Genomic DNA, 24135 nt, shown 5'->3' with positions numbered 1-24135 from the left:
TTTTGTTGGAAGTTATATTTAAATAATTTAATCTTTTATGATTGTTAGAAACAAGAGACTGAGAGAATAATATGAAAAGTGTATTATTGAGTTGTGCCAAAAGTACAATATACAAGAGGTATTTATAGGTGCTAAATGAATCAGAGTAATAAAAGCATAGAATCCTATAATTAATATACAGATATACTACATAAATATAGACGATACTAATTGATCCTAATTAATGCTAATGATTCTCTAACATCCCCCCTCAAACTCAAGTGGGAGCTAAGGATACCAACTTGAGTTTGGATAACAAAGTCCGGAAACGAGTCGGGTGATGAGCTTTCGTGAAGATATCAGCAGTCTGATCTAGTGTTCCAACAGCAATGAGACGAATAGCATCAATAAGGATACGTTGCCGAACAAAGTGACAATCAAGCTCAATGTGTTTGGTGCGTTCATGAAAGACATCATTATGGGCGATCTGAATAGCACTGCGATTATCACAAAAAACATCAGTAGGGGACGACTGAGGAGCACCCAAATCTTCGAGAAGCCAACGAACCGAGACAACTTCAGCAGTGGTGTCAGCGAGGGCACGGTACTCAGCTTCTATGCTTGAGCGAGCAGTGAACATTTGCTTCTTAGCACGCCAAGAAATAAGAGCGTCGCCAAGAAACAAACAGTAACCAGTAGTAGAACGACGATCAGTGGGATCACCAGCCCAATCAGCATCAGAGTAAGCCTGAAGAGATAAAGAGGAATGGGCAGAAAAATAAAGACCATGAAAGAGAGTGCCTTTGATGTAGCGAAGAATGCGCAGAACTGCCGCATAGTGAGTAGTACGAGGAGCTGACAAGAACTGGCTAAGTACATGAACCGGATAGGCGATGTCTGGACGGGTGACAGTCAAGTAGACCAGACCGCCAACTAACTGTCGATAGAGAGTCGGATTATCCAAAACAGTGCCATCCATAGGGGTAAATCGAACATTAGGCTCAAGAGGAGTAGACTCAGTGCGACTATCTGTAATCCCAGCACGAGCAAGAAGATCTGAAGCATACTTAGCCTGAGAGAGATAGATGCCATCATCAGTGGAGATGACCTCGAGACCAAGAAAATAGCTGAGAGAACCAAGATCTTTCATCTCAAAGGTACGGTGAAGCGAGGCCTTGAGAGCAGAGATACCATCAACATCATCCCCAGTGATTATCATGTCATCAACATACAAAAGTAGAAGAACAACTCCACGTTCGCTTTTACGAATGAAGAGCGCATTCTCATGAGGGCTAGAAGTAAAACCAAGACTGCATATGGTAGTGCTGAACTTGTCAAACCATTCACGAGGAGCTTGCTTAAGTCCATAAAGTGCCTTGCGAAGGAGACAAACCTTATCAGAAGGACAAGGATATCCCGGAGGTGGTTTCATATAGACTGTCTTTTTCAAATCCCCATTAAGAAATGCATTCTTCACATCCATCTGACTGAGAGACCATTTTTTAACCGCGGCAATGGCAAGAAGAGCTCGAACAGACGTAAGACGAGCGACAGGGGCAAAAGTCTCTTCATAATCAATACCATACTCTTGCGTACAACCTTGAGCAACCAAGCGGGCCTTATAACGGTCAATAGAGCCATCAGAGCGAGTCTTAATCTTGTATACCCATCTACTGCCCACAACTTCCTGATCAGAAGGAGGATCAACCAGATCCCAAGTGTGTGCTTTTTCAAGTGCCTGTAATTCTTCTTGCATTGCTTGTTGCCAATTTGGGTTGGAGGAGGCTTCTCTGAATGTCTTAGGTTCATGTTGATGAAGAATAGTAGAAAAGCAATGATAATCAAGAAGATGAGGAGGTGGATTCCTTACCCTAGAAGAACGAGCGGAAGGAGGAGGCATGACGGTAGGAGCAGGATCATCGTCCGGTCTGGAATCATCGGGAGATGGAGAAGGCGGAGGAACAGGAGGCTGTGGAGGGTCACTCGAGATAGAACCTGTAGAATCATCACTAGGAAAAAGATCAACATTGGGGTTAGTAAACAAAGGTGACTGAGTAGTAGGAATCGACTCAAAGGATGAGAACCGAGAAAACATGTGGTGCTCCCAAAAGACAACATGACGAGATATACGAATACATTTAGAAAGAGGATCCCAACAACGATAACCCTTATGTTCAGTGCCATAACCAAGAAAACAACACATACGAGCCCGAGGTTCAAGTTTACTATGTTCATGAGGCTGAAGAAGAACAAAACATACACAACCGAAAACTCGAAGAGAACTGTAATCTGGGGGGGTATGATAAAGACGCTCAAAGGGAGTAACATTACCAAGAACAGAAGAAGGGAGTCTATTGATAACATGAACAGCAGTAAGAACAGCTTCACCCCAAGTACGCTCAGGACACGAAGAGGAAAGGAGCATTGCACGGACGGAGTCAAGAATGTGACGGTGTTTGCGTTCAGCTCTACCATTTTGTTGAGACGTACCAGGACAAGAAAACTCAGACAGAGTACCCTGTTCTGCAAGAAAGGCTAAGAGTTTGGAATCACGGTATTCCATAGCATTATCACGTCGGAAAACCTTAATGGCTTTGGAAAACTGAGTTTTAATCATAGTAGCAAAGTTGATATAGATCTGAGGTAACTCATGGCGATTAGTCATCAAATAAACCCAAGTAAAACGGGAATAATCATCAATGAAAACAACAAAGTATCGAGCTCCGCCCATAGAGGCAGTGGGAGCGGGGCCCCAAACATCAGAGTGAATGAGATCAAAAGGAGAGCAAGCAAGGGATGAATTATTGTGAAAAGATAAAGCAGGTTGTTTGGCAGTTTGGCAAGAAATGCAGTCAAAAGATTCATTCGGAACCTGACCTAAAACACCCTGAGATACAAGAGGACGCAGTTTTCCTAAGGAGGTGTGGGCAAGACGTTGATGCCATAAGTGAAGGGTAGAGGGAGAAGAAGCAGCACAGAGATTTGGTACAGGAGGAATATGAAGACTTTCGAGTTCAAACAACCTTCCGACCTTACGTCCAGTCCCGATGATCTGTCCCGTCCGAGGATCCTGTACACGACAACCAGAAACAGAAAAGGTGACGTCAAAACCCAGATCAACAAGTTGACCAACAGAAATAAGATTGAAGTTTAATTTGGGAATGTAGTAAGTATCAGGAAGATTAAGAGATGACTGAGATATAGAACCCTTGTGTGTTGCATGCAAGAGGGAGCCATTTGCAGTATTGACAGAAGGTCCATTTGTAGTTGCAGACATAGACGAGAAAATATTACGCAACGGAGACATGTGATTAAAGCAACCCGAGTCAAAGTACCATTTAGAAGTACCTGGAGGGCTCGATAAAGCAGCAGGGGTATTACCAGAAACAGAGAGAAGACGCTGTAGAAGAGATGCAATATCAGATAGAGAGACAGTGGTAGGTTCAGTAGTAGCAGCAACAGCAGAAGCAGGCGCAGGACGTGGTGGACGAGTAGGACAGGTAGTAAGCAAATGTCCCGAGAGCTTGCAATAACGGCAGAACAACTGTGAACAATGGTAGCTAATATGCCCTTTCTGGTGGCATGTGCGACATTCAACAGAGGGACAGCTGGAGAACGGGTGCCCAAAATGGTTACAGTTGCGACAGAAGACCCCCTTTCTGTCTGTGGCAGCAAAAACATCTGACTTTTCCATAAAAGTAGTCATAGAGAACAAGGAGAGGAGAGAAAAACTGCAGTTTCGGAGCAGAAAATGAGGAAACGGATGGCAAAATCGGAAAGAGCTCACCAAAAAACCTTAGGGAGGGTCCCACTTGTCTGCCACGTCAGCAGCCACGTCAGCGCCACGTCAGGGCAACGGAGACACGTGGCAGCCCATGAGAGGATGAAGAGGACGAGTTGGCGTCGAGGTGGCGGCCGGGTCAGCGCGCGGGCCGGGTCGGGTCAGGAGCGGGTACGCGGGTCGCATGGAAGGCTGGTGGCGTGACACGTGGCGGCTTCAGGATCGTGTGATCAACAGCAAGATCCAACGGCTACTGAAGCATCTCGGGGGAGGATCAATGGAGGTGGACAGCGATCTTCCAGCGGCGCGTGGAGGCGCGTGCGGCGGTCTCTGGAGGAGATCTTGGCGGCGTTGGAAAGCTGACGGAGAGAAGAACACGATGATGCCGGAGGTGACGAACCAAAGCGTCGGAAACAGCTCGAAAATTGCGAGCAAAGTGGCACGGGTGGAAGCTGGAGGGAAGAGCAACCTGGTCGTGGCAGCGTCTTTCGGCGGCGCGTGGAGGCGCGTCCGGAGGCGGATGGCGACGGTTTTGGTTGCGTTGGAATCACGGCGACAAGACAAACAAGACGGTTATGGGGGTGACGAACCAAAGCGTCAAAGAGAGAACGAAAAAGGAGGCCAAAGAACACTGCCGACAAGGAAAAACAAAGGGGCTATGAACTAATATTCATCGGAAAAAAAAGACCTAAGCTCTTGATACCATGTTAGAAACAAGAGACTGAGAGAATAATATGAAAAGTGTATTATTGAGTTGTGCCAAAAGTACAATATACAAGAGGTATTTATAGGTGCTAAATGAATCAGAGTAATAAAAGCATAGAATCCTATAATTAATATACAGATATACTACATAAATATAGACGATACTAATTGATCCTAATTAATGCTAATGATTCTCTAACAATGATAGAATAAAAGAGTCATCTAATTGAATATTTTTGTAAAAATCTAATTGAATGATTGTATAAATTTTTTTTTATTATTAGTGTATTAAAATTAAAGAAACTATAACCAGAATATTATTTTGTGCTGTGACTAGAGATTATAATCATTTCAGGAAGTATATGTTCAGATAACCTAAAATTCTATGGCTGATTAGGGTAGGGTTTGGACTTTATCCTAATTTTATTTGTGGATTGAAAATTTTTTTAAAATTTTATTTTATCTTATTTACGGGTTGAGAATCTCTTAATGCTAACCCTATTTGCACCATAAAATTCTAAATCCTACCCTATTTGATCCTACCTGCAAAAAAATAAAAAAAATTTAAATAAATATAAAATTCAATCATTCTAAATTTTATACATATTAATAAAATAAAAAATAAAAAATTAAGTTCAAATTAAAATTAAAAACAATAAAATCTTAAAAAAATTTAACATAAAATTATAAATAATATGATCATCAACTAGTTTAGTAGTTATATTAAGTTTTTATAAGAGGAAGATTGTAAGTTCAACACTTACTTTCTTCACTACATACATAACTATATATTATATAATATATTAGGAATGCGGGTAGGGTAGGATAGGGTATAACCTGAACCCGTACCCTACCTTACCCACAGGCAAATTCATATCGTACCCTACCTTATCTGCAGCGGATCGAGTAAATAATCCTATCCGAACGAATTGATTCGGATTTAGTACCCGCGAGTAGAATATATATTATCAGTCTTACAAAATTCCGATAATTTATTTTTGGTCTTCCTATAAAAAAACAACGTTGATAAAGACATGTAGGTATACTATTACGCAATAATAATTCTAACTTTTTATGAATTTTTCATTTTTGACTTAACGACAAAATTTTGTTTATTATTTTTTTTTTGAGGATGGATGAATTAAATAATATTTTTATTCTAATCTTTTTCTCTTCTTTTCCCTGTCAATCAAACTTTTTCTTACCATAATGGTTAATTTTCTATTAGTATCAATCGATCAAAGTTGGATGATAGATGTAGAAATATAAGTCAGGTGCCTAAGTATGTGTTCTTGCAAAAATTTCATGTGCAAAAATAATTTAGAAATAATAATTTAAGATAATGGTAGTGGTCCTTAGAAGAAATAATAATTTTATACTGGATCTTAGAGTATGGCAATTCCGACATTTTGGAGTGAGTAACCGTACATGTCTAATTCAATTATCAGATATAATATAAATCATAGGAGAATGGTATTTATAATTATTTAATTTTTATCACTAAATTATCTTAGTATAAGAGGTTTATTATAGAATTGACCTATGAAACTTAAAACTATCTTTGAGCATAATATATAACAGAAACTGCAAAATGAAATTTCATAGGTTGTTTTCAATTATCAGAAAACACAGGGTTCAATTCAATTGAAAAAACTGATTAATCCTAATATATATATAGAAGTTTAAAGTAAGATTTAGAGGTGTTTGGGTGAGTTTCTAAAAAAAAATTTTTTTTTGAATTATTTTTTTTAAAAAGATCTTATGGAAAAATGGAAAAATAGAAGTAATTTTATATTTAGATATCTCATAAAAAAAAAAAATTTATTTATCAATTATGTTTGAGTATAATAATATAAAAGTATTTTTTTTGTTTATTTATTATATAAAAATATCTTTTTTTTTTTAAAAAAAAATCTTTTAAAAAAAAGATATAAATTATAACTTTTCAAAAAAAATATTTTTTTTTATTTTTCTAATACTTTTACTTTTATTATTAAAAATTTGTCAAATACACTAAAAAATAAAAAAAAAAATTATTAAAAAAAATATTTTTTTTTAAAAATAATTACGCTCAAACAAACACTTAAATTTGACACCTTTAAATAAAAAAAAAAATAATTCGTTAACATTAATCTTGATATATTCAAACTTATGTAAAAGCAGAATGTGATTATCAAAAACAGTGAAGGTGTGTGATTTTGATATACTAACATGATAAAGGGAAAATAATTGAAAGGGGAAATGGAAGATTATGACACACCAACAGAGATGTGTAAGTGTGGGGGATATAATTGTAAAATCAAATCAATTAAGAACAAATAAACAAATCTAATAAGACTATTTAATATGATATAATATTTAATTATATTATATATATACTAAAATTAATTTTAATAGTTAATTTAATGTATAAATAATATTTTTGTACGATATTATTTGTAAGTATTTGTCATGTAGGATAAAGAGGTGAAATGGATTGGAAACTGTCACATAAATGAAATAAAGGACGGTGCTGCTGCTGCCTCCTCCTCACTCAAATTAATGGATTATTAAACAATTATTAAATTTCATGTGATCTCTTCATAATACATTCACGTCCATAACATTCATGAATCATCATCATGATACTTTTGATATATTTAAATATTCAAAATTTCTTGAACATTATGTATCAATTATGAAAGAGTAAGATTGGCATAATTTATTATTTTTAATCTATAATTAAGTAATAATATTTAAAAATATTAATAACAAATATAATATTAAATTATTAGACTAAAAATATTAAATTATTTGTTAAAAATATTTACCAATATAAATTAAAATTGCTAACTTTTAAATTTTTACATTATGTCATTATTATAGTGAAAGATATAATATTTATGCATTTTTTATTAGTTTAAATTTAAAGATAAGTAATTTCATAATATAGTATGAGAATTTTTATAATACAAAGAAAAAATAACATCTATATAAAATTCACTCAAATTTTTAAAATAATCTTTCACAAAAAATATATTAAAAATTATAACTATTGATATAATTTTTTTTTATTTAAACATTTAGAATAATAAGCTGCTTATTTCTTATTACAAAATTTGTGTTATGCAACAGCAATATCTTAACTCCATTATTTTTTTTTTTATCTTTTCAAAAAACCAAGTGTAGCATAATGTGAAGTTTCAAGAGTATTATTTAAGATTCTTTTATCTAATTAGTTATTAGATCACATCTATTGTGATGGGCAACAGAATTTAGGACTTGTAGCTTTCTTTGTTGAAATTCTCTCATTCTTTTTCTTAATTAATTAATTAATTAAGAAAACCAGGGCAAATGGACGGTGACAGTACTGAGGTTTAAATATTCATAATAATAGTTCCTTGAGATGCTTCATAATATAGCCAATCCATTGTCCTTTTTCTGCAGGTTTTGAAAAATTTTACATCCCATCTTGGTGAATCCAAGGCCAACAACTGATTATTCTATTTAGATTGATGATAATGATTCTTAAGGATATTAATAATTCTAAAGCATTCTTAAGAATTAATATCCACAAGAACATTCATGCATGTATCTTGCATTATGTCATTTCAAGACCAAATCTTTATTGCTAAATATATAAGAAAAAATAAAATCATGCAATGCCCATAATTGGTAATAATTTTATCCCTACAAATTAGGAGTGTATATGGGTCGAGCCACACTAGGTTTGGTTTAATTTAGATTCGACCTAAAATATAGACCGGACCTAATTTTTAGACTTTAACCCGATCTTAGACCCGATGAAACCTACGCACCTTCGAATCGGGTGAAAATTGGATAAAAACCGGGTCTTTAGTATGTAAAAATCACTTAATCTCCAACCATTATTTCACAATTCACATAGTAAAATTCACTAAAAAAAATATAACAAGAACCAACATTTCTCTAAAATTAAAGCGTAACCATAATCAATACTAATATTGTCTAATAACACCAAATATTTAAATCAATACAAATAACACAATATTATGCATTAGTCTAAAGTCTTGTGCATTTTAAATATAAAACATTAACTTATAATCTTATAATGACGAATAACACAAAATATTAAGGTTTATAATATTTAAATTCCACATAAGAATAGCAATCATCCATCACTAATAACACAAAATATTAATTGTGTATGATGACCGGACCACCGGGCCGAGTTCGAATGACTCGAGCTATGGTTCGGACCCGACCCGAAATAATAACCAGATCTATTTTTGAGACCCTTACCCGACCCTAGACCCGATGAAAACACACTAAATTAGCCTCTAAAGTGTTCGGAGCCAGGACAGGTCTTCGAATTGGACCGGACCATATACACCCCTACTACGAATATTTATACAGAAAATTTTATAAGCAACAAATTAATTTTTTTTATAAGAAATTACTTTTATTGATAATAAATATTCCGAATAACTTTAAAAATAAAAAAACTTACAACAAAAATAATAAACACGTTTTTTTACTAGATGAGATTGGATACATAAATCGAAGAATCTGTCTGGTGTAAAGAAAATTCATCAACGGTTTAAAATAACTGTTCTATATATCTAACTGTCTGCATAAGTCTTGCAATTTTATATAACTAAGATTATGCAAAGATAATGAGAAAAGAAAAGAGAGGTGCATATTAACCTATTTCCCAATTGCATCTTATGGTGCTTGCTGGGTTCCTATATATTACAGTGAGACCCTTTAACTTGCTTTTCTGACCTTAGCTTAAAACTCATGTGCATCTGAATCTAAAACAAAATTATCTCATAAAATAGTAAATAGACTCATATCATTTAAAACTTAGTGTTATTGATTTTTATTTTCATTATTATTTGCTTTTATTATTGTTATTTATAAAATGTCACTGATCTTAACTGAATTTGGAATAGAGAGTGAGGATGTCACATTATTAGTTTCTCTAGCACAATTTTTTTTTCTTGATCAATGTTTTTCACTATCAGAAAATTCGTGATTATACATAACCTTACCGATAACTACAGTATCAAAAGGGAAATGATATTTGTACACTAAAATTAGCCACTAAAATCAGTCACCAATATATTTATATATAAAATACATGTGTGGTTTAATTTATTTTCAATATGTATTTATATTCCAACATGTATTTTATACTAGTGGCTGATTTTGGTGGCTGATTTTAGTTTACACGTAGCAGAACCCGTATCAAAAAATGAAAAATTGTGTAGCCATAGAATTGGGATAAAAACAGATTACCCTTCCTAAATGTGAGGATCAGTTGTTAGTATACAGTGCAACTTTTTTTTATTATATGTCCAAAACCACTTTGCAATTGCAAGCTTTTGAAGGATATTGATATATTATCAACCAACACAAGAAGGAAAAAAAGAAGAACAAGAAAGGAAAAGTCAGCATTTTCAAAGAAAGATTATTATCTGACAAATCTTCATTCTATTGGTGCTTGATTCCTCATTGAGAAACACCTTATCTTTATAACTTTCTTTGCCACTTTGAGGGAATCCAAACATCAATTGGGGCTGGTTGGTGTAGAGAATATTAGAATATAGAAAGCTTATTTGGCACTCTCTATTTGTTGAGTATTTATGTCTGCCACCATAAAAGAGAGAAGGCCAAAGAAAATAGTAGCACATGCTTATCACTTCAGGGAGGGTGCTTTTGCATCTACATTTTGCACCTTAATTAGCACACTTTCATTCTTATTTTTATTTCTATATTCTCTCAAAGATTCAAGATTGACATAGATATCTATGGCCCATAATCCATTCCATTCACTCTTTGGTTATCACTCTATCTTCTTTAGGCTCACTAAAAATTGAATTGAATATGGTTGCAATATCATTCCAAAATTGAGTGAATACCCCATCCGATCCCTGACAATTATCTCGAAAGAACAACGAGACCTCCAAGAAAAAAAAACACTCAATCCGATCCTTGATTTTTTTTTGGGACTGATTAGCCCCTGTGCTAAAAAAAAATATTGACTTTTTTTTTTGCACAAGAACCTCGTTGTTCTTTCGAAGTTATTGTCAGAGACCGGGTTGGATTTTTTTTTTTGTCAAGGGTCTCGTTGTCTTGGGTTTTTCTTTCCAAAATTTGATTCTTAATCTCTCGGGTGCATCATTGCCTACTCATTAGTCATAATGAAATAATTAACAAAATACACATCTCTTATCCCAAGGAATTTTAAATGGGACATGTTAATCTTCAATAGATATTTATTTATTATAAATGTTCAAAAATTATATCTATTAGACATATTGGCTCATACATCATTTTCAATCAAATTTTTAATATGTGTATTAGATGAATAAATTATTTGCAAAAATATAATTATATGACAAATTTATCTCTCTTTAAAATAACAAAAGGATTAATTTGACTTATAAAAATTTTCAACATGATATCAAAGTCTTATCAACCACCATGAATATTGAATTCCTAATCTTCTGTCACATTTAGCTTTCCCTATAGCAAATTTATTTCCATCTAAAACTACAATATATCACTATGTGTATATGAAGTTTATAAGATTAGATAGAAATATAGCAAGGGCTAATTCCACTTTATTTTTATTTAGACCACAAGAAGAAATAAAATTAATTATATGTATGTGCTGCCTAAATTACCCAACATATGCTAAAGAGTAACTGAATGTTTCAATGAATCCTCTGGAAAAATGGTTATCTAAATAACCACAATAACAACAACAAGAAGCCAATTTTAAAACAATGTTTAGTTCTGCAATAACAATTATGATAGATTAGGCTACAAGTCTAAAGTGTTAACATAAAGAAAATAATACTAATGACGTGGCATGCATTCAATCAAAAGATCAACAATTTAATTCAAAACACAGCAAAGATTTTTGTCAACCATGTCATTAGTGAGAATTAATAATCCCTTTTACTTTGCATTTAATAAAAAAGGTTATCAGTGCTGGCACCAGCAAGCACAAGCACTTTCTTGATTACTATGTTGATTAACACTAACCCTAACTAATGGATTCAGCTAAAAAATGTTCTAAAAATATTGAATAAAAGAGTTAAGATATTTTTTTTAATTATTTCATTGCATTGAAATTGCAGAAGTAATATTTTACTGAAATAGGAACCTATTATAAAGTGTTTGTAGCAAACTACATTTACTAGTAATTTTATTCAGAGTAATTGAATCACAATATAGGTGCATGTGTTTGATTATCAAATATAAATCCATTAGAGATAACAGATAAGCAAGCCCTTCTGAATCATCAAGCTTTGTCATTGTGATGTGATTGGGATAGTTTATGGCTTTATGCCACTAGTTTAAAGTAAACAAGACAAAATAGTTGACATAAACACATGATTAGTATTCATGATTCTGCATTAGATTAGACTCATCCATGCTGTTCAAGTGTTTATCCTAAGATGAACAATTGAAAGACCCTTTATATTACTTGTTAAAGGAAATAAGATAAAATTGTTTTAACATTAAATAAAGAGTTTACTTTTATGCACTAACAGCGTAAAATGTTTTAAGTTGTCGTTCAATCACATCTATTTTTTTAGATGACCATTCACGTTATCGATGTAAAAAATAGCTATTTTGCTGAGAGATAGTTACGTAATTGGATATACGTATAAAATTATTTTACACTACAGTGCATTAAAATTAAATTCTTAAATAAATACATTATATAATATACAATCACCATTCTGCATTGGAGTGATCCATGCTTATGAAAAAGTTTATCAAGATAAGCAAGTGATGTCATTATGTAATGGAAAAAATTAAAGTCTAAGAAAGCAGAAAAGAGAAGGGGTGTAAAGGCCACAAGTATGAGATTCCTTACATAAATAATTGAACCAATGCTTTTTCTTCTTCTTTGCTTTCTTTATTGTTCATCTCTGCTAAGGGATTCATTCCTGTGAGACATTTCATCAAACAGAAGATGAACCTGTTATAAAATAAACATCATATCAAGTATAATAGAATATAAGAACATAACGAAAATTGAAGCAACAACTTCACGAAGGGTCTTAGGGTCACAATAACATTTAGAGCTTATAATTGCAATTTGCTTGTAGGCTCTCACACTATACCAAATTTGAGATTTAATTTTAGTCTAACTCCAAGTGGAAAAGAAACTAAAAACCATAAAGTATAAGAAAATTTCTCATTCCATGCAAATATTGTATCTCTCATTTGTTTTTTTTGTCATTTTTTTACGTCACTAAGCGTAAATATTTAAATATTCCGGTTAAAAACCAACAGTTAATCCTTAATTTTGTCAAAATTTACCCTCTTTTTATTTTTCACGGTATTCTCTCGTTCAATAAGCCAAAAATTAATTTGTCGCGAATACTAGAGTATACCATATATTTTTTTTGTTTTCTATTGTATTTCCCAACCCGACAGGTCAAGAACATCGGAATTCCATTTAAAAGTTTATCGCTGACCAATAAATTATTACATAGATAAGACGAAATTTGAATCCCTAAGACTTACTTATACAAGCATTTTTTTTTGTTGACAATATCATGAATTTTTTAATATATGTTTTCTTTCAAGAAAAATTCTGATTCTTTTTTTGATCAATTGTTAATGGACTTATGGCCCAATGTTAAATTTCTTAGATCACATAAAGCCCAATTAATACGGTCCCATTTAATGCCAACATAAATTTTCGCCAAATGTTCCCTATGTCTAATTGTCCATCAATACTAGTATATTATTTTTTTTATATTTGTGAGGAATTAATTTTTGATCTAGAAATAAAAAATCAATTATTTGAGTGTTGATGAGATGAATGAACTAACAAATAAAATGGAACTATATTATTGAGAGACCAAAGAAGCATTAATTATTCGACTTGCACACAGATTATATGAATGTCTTAAAATATGGGGGAAGTCAATATTGGCTAGCTCAATTATGACATAAAAGATAGTTATAGAATAATGTGACATGGTAGTAGCTCATCTCAACCTTTAACCATGTAGTCAAATATTCAGTCTCCATTGAATGGAATATATAGAACAGTAGAACACTATTTTTTGGATAATTGTTTACATCTTCAAAAGGATACTATGATTTAAAAAAAAAAAAAGATCACTTACATGAATTTGTCTTTACATAAAATTTTTTAAATAATTTGACATATTTAACTAAATTATTTTTTAATCATCTTTTTTACATGAAGACAATTTCATTTCAGTAGTCACTCGTAACTGTCGATAGTAGACGTGGACGTTTATTTTTTAACCCGAAATATAATTTTGACCTAAAAGGTGTGGACAAGAGTGTTATGGGCAAATGGTTCTCAGTAATTCATGTGTGCAGAGTATGCTACATTATTCAATTTCAATATATGAATGACAAGAAACAAGTTGCAAAATGTGGTCTTATCACTACTTTTTGTCCCAAGAACAACTAGCCTATTGAGACCCTATAAATAGGTTTGGTTTGCAAAGGAAAAAAAAGTGTAAAAGTTTTGAGATTTGAGATGATGGTGAAAAGAGAATCTTTAGTCACTGCTTTCTTATGGCTCTTACTTGTGACATTAGTAGTTGTTGTATATGCAAATGATGAAGGGAATACCAAAATTCACCCACCAAAGTCTAACCATATGGTCTATTATCCTCAAGGTAAAATCAATAAGTATATGCTTAATTATGAATTTGGATTCATTATTTGACTCTTCAGTTTCCAATTCTTGCAACAATTATAGTAATAATAATAAAAATGTGTTGTCATTTTTGTTCAAAGGTTGTAGGTGTTGCTGGTTCATTTGGAAGCCAATGATCCAATGTGGAAAAGCATGCTGTGAAGATGGATGTTGCCCTTAAGCATATAATATATCACAAGGTTGAAGGTTGAAGGTTGAAGGTTGAGGCAGACTCTATATATGTACTTCTCTTTATTTTGTGAATATAATATATGCTGGAAGCAAACAAAACTATTTGGATAATTTTTCCCTGAATAAAACTATAGTGTGCTATGGATAATTTTATGTGGAAGATATTTTAATTACTAAAGTGACATTTGGTTTTCTAAATATATAGTTCATAATCTCTCTCTCACTCTCAATTTTCCATAAGCTCCGTCGCAAAAGGTTTGTGGCAGATACATTCGTCACAAAAGATTGTAGCAATTTTTATCTCACACAAATAATGTTTGCTGCAATTATTCACCAGCAATTTTACAAAATGAAAAGGTGATAGCAAACTCTCTCCATCATGTCACGAAAAATATCTCAAATATTCAAATAAAAAAAAATTCTAACGAACGGATCCATCCAAAAACATAAAATCAAACTTGTGACTCAAGACTACACTCAATCAGAAAGAATGGATTTTAATAAAGTTTTTAGTCATGTGATAAAATCAACCACCATTAGATTAATTCTGAGTTTAGTTTTGTCTAAAAATTAGTGATTAGATAATATATATATATATATATATATATATATATATATATTTTGATGGAATAGCGGGGTCAGGAACCCAAAACAGCAAGCAAAAACTACAAGTCTCTAAGCCTAAAAGAACCATACATGTCAAAAACTAAAACTGAAATAATATCAGGTGTAGGTGTATAAAAAATGTGGAGATCTATGGGGAGATCATGCCCCTTCTTGGCCATTATATCTGCAACTGCATTGGCCTCTCTTAAGGTGTGATTTCAATCAATATTTTGCACACGCCTGCTTAGGATCAGGATATCTTGCACAAGAGCTGCACAAGGGTGGGAGTTTGGGCATCCTGTTTTAATAACCTAAAGAGCCATTGGAGAGTCAGACTCGACAATAATATTCTGAAAATCATTAGCAACTGCTATTTGGTGACCTTTAATAATTCCCCAAAGTTCAGCATGCATAATGGTACAATTACCCAAATTACAGGAAAAGACTTTCATAAACCTTTCCATGTGGTCTCTGAAGATCCCCCCGTAGGAGGCACTATCACATTGGGAGAAGTAGGACCCATCAACATTAATCTTGACATAGTGCTCCTGTGGTTGGTGCCAGCGAATGAGATTTCCCAAACTATTATGATTCCTCTTTAGAAGGTTAGTCTTCTTCATGGCTTTAATAATATCCCTTGTACGTGCTCTAATGTGGCTCACAGCAACCCTTGGGTCAGTGGCCTTGCCTTCAAAGACCAATTTTATTTCGCAACCACCAAAGAGAGGAGGCACCCACTCCAAAGTAGTAAGTCCACTCCGTTTTCCTATTGAGATTTGAGGAGAGCCATTCTCTCATACTTCCGGTAAAAAAATCCCCAACCTCTCTCGCGGGAATTAGAAGCTTCCAAACTTGAGTTGCAAAAGGACAGTCACGAAGAACATGGATAGTGAATTCCTCACCCGACTAACATCGAGGACAGCTGGGGTTCAAAGTCATATGCCTCCTGAACCTTTGAGCATTTGCACAAAGCCAAAGAAAGGTGCAAATTCTTTCTGGGCCCTTTCAGTCCCACGCAAGCTTGAAGATTTGGTCCGAGTGGTTCTGGTTGGTGTGAAGGGATTGGTAAGCAGACTTCAGGTTGAACGCCCCATCCGATGATAAAGCCCAAGCAATCTGATCCTCATTCTTCCAAGGTGATGGTGGAGCCATTACTAAGACTCGTTGGACAACCTCATCCGGGAGCCATTCTCTAAGCTTCCTATCATCCCAATACCCTGAAACAGAGAGGAAATCATTTAGAGAATTAGGTGAATAATTGCTATATTTTACCTAGGTAGCATGTTGGTCTAGAGTTCCAAATTTTGGAATCCATTGATGACTCCAAAATTTAATTTTAGATCCATCACCTATCCTCCATATGGCATTGCTCTCAACATCTTTCCAAGCACGGCAGACTCCTTTCCACAAATTAGAAGCATTATTTATCCTTCTAACATTAAGAAAAATATCAGTCCCACACCGGTATTTAGACCTTAGAACTCTGGCCCAAAGATAATCTCTTTTGTCGACCAGCCCCTATCCAATCTTCATCATAAATGCATGGTTAAGGTCTTTGGCATGTCGGATACCAAGACCACCTGCATTTTTGGGTTTACAGACATTATGCCAGCTCAGAAAGTGGACTTTCTTTGTCTGATTAGTGTCACCTCAGAGAAAATTTTTGCATTTAAAAAAATCAATCATATTACAAGTAGAAACAGGTAAATAAGCAGTTTGCATAGTATAACTAGATAAAGCAGAGAGGACAGATTTTACCAAGGTATTTTTCTCCACCAAAAATAATGATGTAGCTTTCCAATTGCTGAGTCTTGTATTTAATTTGCTTATGATTCCGTTGTAAGTGCTCCGCATTACCCTAGAGTGGAGAAGGAGAACTCCAAGGTACTTTTCGAGATCATTTGTCCTCTGAAAATGTAACGCTTCACTAATCTCATTTCTTATATGATGCCCCACGTTATTGGAGAAGAAGATTCTAGTCATTTCATTACTAACTTTCTGACCGGAACTTTCACAAAAGGCACCAAGAACTCTATCAATTATCCAGGCCTACTCCAAACTGGCTTCAGCAAAGAGAATAAAGTCATCGGCGAAACAGAGGTGAGAGAGCTCAGGACCACCCCTATTAAGTCTGATGGGTTTCCAGTAACCCAGGTTGACCGCTTCTGATATGAGCTAAGAGAGACGTTCCATGCACAGAACAAAAATATAAGGTGAAATAGGATCACCTTGACGAATTTCTCTAGAAGGAGTAAATTCATCTAAAGCCTCTCCATTCCAAAGCATTCTCATTCTGGCTGAAGAGATACACGTACATATGAGATTAGAGATGTGAGATGGGATCCCAATATCATCAAGAGTATTATTAATAAAATTCCATTTCAATCTGTCATAAGCTTTTTCCAAATCAATCTTAATGGCCATCCAGCCTTTAACACCCTTTTTGCTTCGCATGGAGTGAATGACCTCCTGAGTGATGTATCAGAGCTGTGCCTGCCAGGTACAAAACTGCATTGCGTCAGCTTGACAAGCTTCTCCATAATATATCTCAACCGCTTGGCAAGAATCTTTGTGATAACTTTATATGAAACGTTGCACAAACTAATCGGTCGCATTTGTTTTAAAGTAGTAGAGGGCTCCACTTTAGGAATCAAAACAATGAGAGTTTCATTTATCTCTTTCACCTTATAAGGATTACTAAAGATATTCTGCACGAGCCTACACAACTCAGCACCAATCTTATCCTAATTATGTTGGTAAAAAATAGCATGAATTCCATCTTACCTGGTGCTTTGAAGCTTCCCATAGTAAAAATAGCATCCTATATTTCCCACTCAGAGACTTGACCACCAATCAGATTTATATCATCATTACTTAGGCCAGGAAATCTTTGGTTCATGACAAAAGGAGAGTTAGGAGTGTCATCCAAGTATAACTTAGCATAGAATGAGTTACCATCATCTCAAGTTCAGCACTCTCTGTAATCCAATTTCCATTATCATCTTGCAACGCCTCAATTTCATTTCTTCTTCTTCTAGCCATAGTAGTGCCATGGAAGTATTTAATGTTGCGGTCACCAAATTGTATCCAATTACACCGAGATTTTTGAAACCAGAGTAGCTCTTTCTATGCCAAAATCTCTTCATACTCTGCCCAAAGTCTTCCTTGCGGATCTTTTAAGAACCGATTGTATCCATTACTAAGATTATTTGTGATGCCCTATAGCCTTCTCAAAATCCTGAACTTATTTTTATTAATGTTACCAAACACATTGGAATTCCAGATTCTGAGAGAATTTTGAAATCATTTATACAGTTATTCCAAGAGTCCTCAAACTTCCAGCTTCTTTGAACTAAATTCTTAAAATCAGGGTGAGATAGCCAGCCAGCAAAAAAATGAAACGACCTTCTTCTTTTGTTGGGAGGGGCAGAATGAGAAAATTGCAGAAGAAGAGGAGAATGGTCAAATTTTAACATAGGGAGATGTTTGATAACAGCATCAGGGAAGCAAATCTGCCACTCAATATTTCTGAGACCTTTATCAAGGCGTTCAGACAAACTCCCATGCTTCCAAGTGTAGGGCCAGCCCGAGTAGCCCAAATCCAGAAGACCGCAGTTAGAAACACAGTTTTGAAAGTCTCTACAAGCACTGTTATTCTGAGAAATAGAGACCCCCTTCCTCTCAAAGTCATGCAGATACGCATTAAAATTCCCAATAATGCACCAGGGGAGATTCATAGATTCACTAAGAATTTTGAGATCCTTCTAGAGCTATTTTCTTAAGGATCTCTAAGGACTACCATAAATAGCCGTCAACATCCATGGAGGTGAGTTCCTGACTTGGATTCTCATGTGAACAAATTGAAAGTTGTGCCGAAAGATTTCTACTTCCCAAATATCCGAATTCTACAAGCACCAAATACCCCCAGATTGGCCCCTTGCATCTTCAACAAACATGCCATTAAACCCTATTCTATTTCTGACGGTCCTTCTCCGATCCCCACTAATATGGGTTTCCAACAGAATGACAAAATTCAAATCATAATCTCTCTTAAGGTCTCTAATAAGGTTAGGAAACGTCTTTTCGCCCGCACCCCAATAGTTCCAGGTAAGAATATTCATGAGAAACTAACAAAAAATGGAGGTTACCAAGAACCAAAGAGCTAGAAATTAAACACGGTCTGAGGCATCAGCTCCATCCATTTTGCTAACCCGATTCACGGAGTTCTTTTGACTACCAGTTGTTCTAGTCACACACGATAGAGTTGCATCAGGTGGTTTTTCCGGTGCGGGTCCCACAATCACTGATTTCCCTCTATCTTCTGGGTCCGGATGATGAGCACAGTGACGAATCCCCGAAGATCTTGTAGCTTCATTGCTCCCATGGCTAGTATTTCCATTTCTCATAGCATTGAAATCTTCCCACTGTTGCTTCACCATACCCCTCATGTTTGCCATAATGACTTGCTCCATGTCCTCCTTATATGGATCCTTTGAAGTGGAAGGCTTGCTTTGTGGCACTACCGCTGCGGAAGAATCAAGAGCCAAAAGAGCCTTTTCAATAATTTTTTGTTTATGTTTGAAGCCTTTTTTGGGAGGATTGGGCCTATTCTTGTGGTTGGGCCTTTTTTAATGGCTTGGGGGGGTTTTTGCTTGCTCCTTTTTTGAGAAACCTTTCTTTGGCCATAATTGGTTTAGTAACAATAGTTTGGGCTTGACTTGTTGGAGGCCTAGATTGCATGGGAGCCTTTGGAGGAAGTTCATTGTGTTGAGAAATATCCTGCGCAGTATCCGCACCCCATCGATCAAGACATTGAAGCGAGACTCATCCTCAGAACCTTGATTCATATCCCCCTATTTTCCTTTTCATTATTATGGGGCCCATTAGTATTAAATGTGCTTTTATTACCAGGATTATATCTTTCTTGTTTTTTTTTTCCTTAGTGATAGTCTGACCATCATCCAGGGACCAAAATCAGGAGGAACCTGATCAACGCAATTAACCCCTTGATTCGCGCACTTGCTCTGGATAGTAAGATCTCCCGTGATTGAGCCCTCCGGCTGACCCTCCTTCTCCTCGACCGGCGTTTCGACATTCCCAGCCTTCGGTGAGCCTTCCACATGTACAGCGACTTCGCTACACTAATCACTACGATGTCCATATTTTTCACACTGAAAGCAAATGAGATGAAGTCCTTCATACTCAATGTTAAGAGTGCTTCCCAAAACTGAGATTCTCGGAACTAATTTTTTTGTCAAGTCAATCTCAACACAAATTCTGGCAAACTTTCCTCTCGAGTGAATGGAGGTAGCTCGATCAATTTTTAGCATGGTTCCAATAGCTGATCCAACTCGCCATAGAAACCGATGATTATACAGCTCTATAGGAAGATTCGAAATACAGACCCATGCCGCAATATTCTTAACCGCACTCTCCAATGTCAGAAAAATGGTCTCTACCTCTGAACAATGAGATAATGCCCTGCGATCATCCATGGTCCATCCAAGAGAGCGTGTGAGTAGTCCTTCTCATATGAAAAATGAACCAGAAAATAGTCACGATCTATATCAATAACATTGATCTTACCTTTCTTAGCCCAATCCCTATTTAGACGTTGTTCCAAGAATCCCAGGCCGACTCTTTTGTCCAAAACTTTGACAATTAAAGCAGCATGCCATGACTTGCACCATTCATCGAACTCATCTTTTGATACCGGAATGGTCGGACAAGGATCAAAGGCTTTATTTTCTTTTTCCTGTGCCTCCATATCTATGTACCATCGATCCTCAGGGTTAGGTTCCTCCTCCGCCACTTCCACGATATTCCCCTCCCATGCATCCCCAGGAGAGGAAAGTAATGTTTCTTTATACGATATTTTCTGCGGAATAGTAGATCCAGCTAAATTATCCGCAACCATCTCTATACTATCTTCTTTTCTATTCAGATTAATCTCCTCTCGATCTTTGACTTTCTTTGTACTACGTTGTTTTAGGTCATGAACTTGTGTTGAAACCCTTGCATAGCTCGCAAGGTCACTCATCACTCCTAAAGTAAACAATTAGATAATTGTATACATAAAGTGATATTACAAATTATTTATATGAAATAGTCCAAATTAAAGGTTTTGAAATTAATGCTCAAATTGAATGTTGGAAACTAAATAGGTCTTTTTATGGTCTGAAACAAGTTCTAAGAGAGTGGTTTCTTAAGTTATATAGTATCTTATCTCAGTTTGATTTTACACATGCTTAGTCTAATACATCATTGTTCATTAAACAATCTCCTACTTAGGTTATCTATATCCTATATGCTATGTTGATGATATCATTATTATCGGAAATGATACCTTTGAAATTGATACTATGATTAAACAACTAAATTCAATCTTTACTCTAAAAGATCTTGGAGAACTAAGTTACTTTTTAAGCATAGAAGTTCAAAGAATTAGTGTTGGACAATTATACACTTATATTTATCTCAAACAAAGTATTTTATTGATTTATTATTTATAGTAAATATGGGCAAAGCTGCTACAATGCCAACTCCTATGATATAAGATTTTTTACTTAAATAAAATAAACACAACTCAAAATTATTTGATTCCCTAAAGCAAATTTTAAAATGTAAATGCCCTCTTCTTAATAATATATAAATCGTCTTAGGGACTTGAGGGTTATACAATATGTTAACCATGACACCTTAGGATGATTTATGTATGAATGCTTTACGGGAATAACTCATAAATCATGCCAGAGTTCACAACTTTATAAGTTGTCTATAAATCGTTCTAGGGTGAGAGGAGTTACGTGATTCGAGACTAAATCACACAAGATTGGCACGATTTACGTACAAAGGCTATCTCTCAGCACTCTATTACGATTTATGTTCAATTTTGGAGACTTTCAACATGCTGTCACGATTTACCCTCAACTAACTAATCATGAGGAGAGTTAAGGAACCACATAAACGTGTTCTTTCCTAACTTATCAATTATTTATTTAAAAATAGATGTGAATGTATCAATTATTTTTAAAAGTGTATTTATTTAATCTAATCTAAAAATAAATATCAATAAAGATTATATACATCCACATCCTATTTTAAAAATAAATTGATACAATACAAATCGAAACTTTTTTTATTTAATTTGGTCTTTTTAATGGAAATAATAATTGAAATTATAAAAAAATAATTAAAAATTATACAAAGCCAAATAAAAAAAATGACAAACAAAAATTCAATAAAAAATATGCATCAATAAAAAATATTAAAAAAATATATGAGCAACGAATACTATAAATTTCATAAAAACTTAAATTTATGTTATTCAAAACAACATGAATTTATATTACACAAAATTATATTTTTTTAATAGTCTTTTGACTCATTTAAGAAAAAACTTAAATTTATGTATTAAAATTTAGTATTCTTCTTATTATAATTTGTCAATACTCTTTTTTTTTTAATTTAATTTGGTCTTTCTAATGGAATCAATAATTAAAATTATAAAAAGGTATATTTTTTTAAGCTAAAATTTAAATAGATTAAATTTAAATTAAAAATTTAATTAAATTTGATACTAATAAATATAGTTATATTATTGTACTTATATGATTAATTATGTTTGTTTAATTTTTAAAAAATTAATTGTTTAAAATTAGTAATTTTAAGTTAAAAAATTATTGTACTCGTATTCATTTAAAATTTCTAAATTTAAATATGGCCTATCTCAATAAAAGATATAGATGTATATAATACTTCAAATTACATCTAAAAGTGTAATTGATAAGTTAGGGAAGAATATGTCTATGGAGTTTTCTAACTTGTTGAGGGTAAATCGTGACAGGGTGTTGAGAGTCCCCAAAGTTGAACATAAATCACCAGGGATTTGCACGTAAATCATGTCAGCCCTGTGTGGTTTAGCCTCGAATCGCGTAATAGGACGATTTATAGGCAACTTATAAAGTTGTGAACCCTGACACGATTTATGAGTTACGCTTCTAAAGCATTCATGCATAAATCGTCCTAGGGTATCATGGTTACTATATTATATAACCCTCAAAACCCTAGGACTATATATGGAAAAGTCTAGGGGATCAACAATTTTTTAAAAAGTTAGCCAACATTTAACCATCAAAAGAAAATTGAATGATCCCACACCATTGGATTTAATCTCACACCATTGAAAACACTATTGATGGCCAATTGATGGTTACAAAACACAAAAGTTGCTGGCCCCTAGCACTCCTCTTTGTATATTATTAAAAGAGGTATTTATGTTTTGAAAATTATTTGAGGGGAATCAAGTAATTTTGGATTATGTTTATTTTATTTAAATGAAAAAGCCTATGATATATTCTCTACAATTGATGTTTATAGGTTTTGAAGATTTTCAAGATCCAAAAACTTTACAGATTAATAGTTGGTAGTCTCCAATATTTGTCTATTACAAGTTCTGATGTATTTTTCATTTTTGCTCCATTTGCAAGCTCAACCAATTTATGCACAAGCCTTTGCTTGCTAGTTGAAAAGCTGAAAAAAGAGTATTGAGATACTTTGAAGATTACAGAAGACTTAGAGAAGGGGGTTGAATCTATGGCCTTCTTTTGCTTTAATAGATTAAGTATTTAAACCCAACTTCAATCTTGATTTCTGTTTGACCTGTGCAGCGAAAAATTTAAGAGACAATTTCGTTTTGTCTCATAAATATCAGAAAACAGAACAGCGAGAGAAAGGAAGAAGTTGACACAGTCATGTATCCTGGTTCAGTTGCCATGTGCTATGCAACCTACATCCACTCTCCACCACAACAGTGGTGGAATTTTTACTATAGTCAAAGTATTACATACACCAATTTTCTAGGATTCACACAATCCTATCTGGACACACAAGTTTCTTACTTGGTTATGCTAATACCTAACTCTTTACACTAAGTGCTTACCCAACTTAGTAAGGGGCACCTCACTGGTACAAGACACAAGACAGAAAATTACAATCAAAGGAAATTAGAATCCACTCTTGGATTTTTTCTCAAGTGTTTCACTTAGCCTTTTTTTTTTACTCTTAGGTTTTTTCTCAATGCCTCTCATTCTGCCTTTTACCTCTCAAAGATATTACAGAAAGATATACATTAAAAATGAAAAACAAACTGTAAAACATGAAGGAGATTGATGCATAACAGCTTAAACACTATGAACTGAAC

General features: G+C 34.2%; 2 long non-coding RNA genes across 2 annotated transcripts; one reads left to right on the top strand and one right to left on the bottom strand.

Moving 5' to 3' along the window:
• The first annotated feature begins 13846 nt into the window (after window positions 1-13846).
• Window positions 13847-14525, top strand: LOC112741346 (uncharacterized). Its single transcript, XR_003171447.2, has 2 exons — window positions 13847-14115; window positions 14237-14525. It is a non-coding gene; the product is annotated as an uncharacterized lncRNA (long non-coding RNA).
• A 453-nt stretch (window positions 14526-14978) lies between these two features.
• Window positions 14979-19451, bottom strand: LOC112741347 (uncharacterized). Its single transcript, XR_003171448.3, has 2 exons — window positions 16283-19451; window positions 14979-16150 (listed from the first exon to the last, which is right to left on the bottom strand). It is a non-coding gene; the product is annotated as an uncharacterized lncRNA (long non-coding RNA).
• Between the last annotated feature and the right edge of the window lie 4684 nt (window positions 19452-24135).

This window comes from Arachis hypogaea, chromosome 14 (assembly GCF_003086295.3).
Source record: "Arachis hypogaea cultivar Tifrunner chromosome 14, arahy.Tifrunner.gnm2.J5K5, whole genome shotgun sequence".
In the NCBI taxonomy this organism is placed as follows: Eukaryota; Viridiplantae; Streptophyta; class Magnoliopsida; order Fabales; family Fabaceae; genus Arachis; species Arachis hypogaea.
The sequence above is the reverse complement of the archived record's forward strand: the minus strand, read 5'-3'. Positions and strand labels throughout refer to the sequence as shown.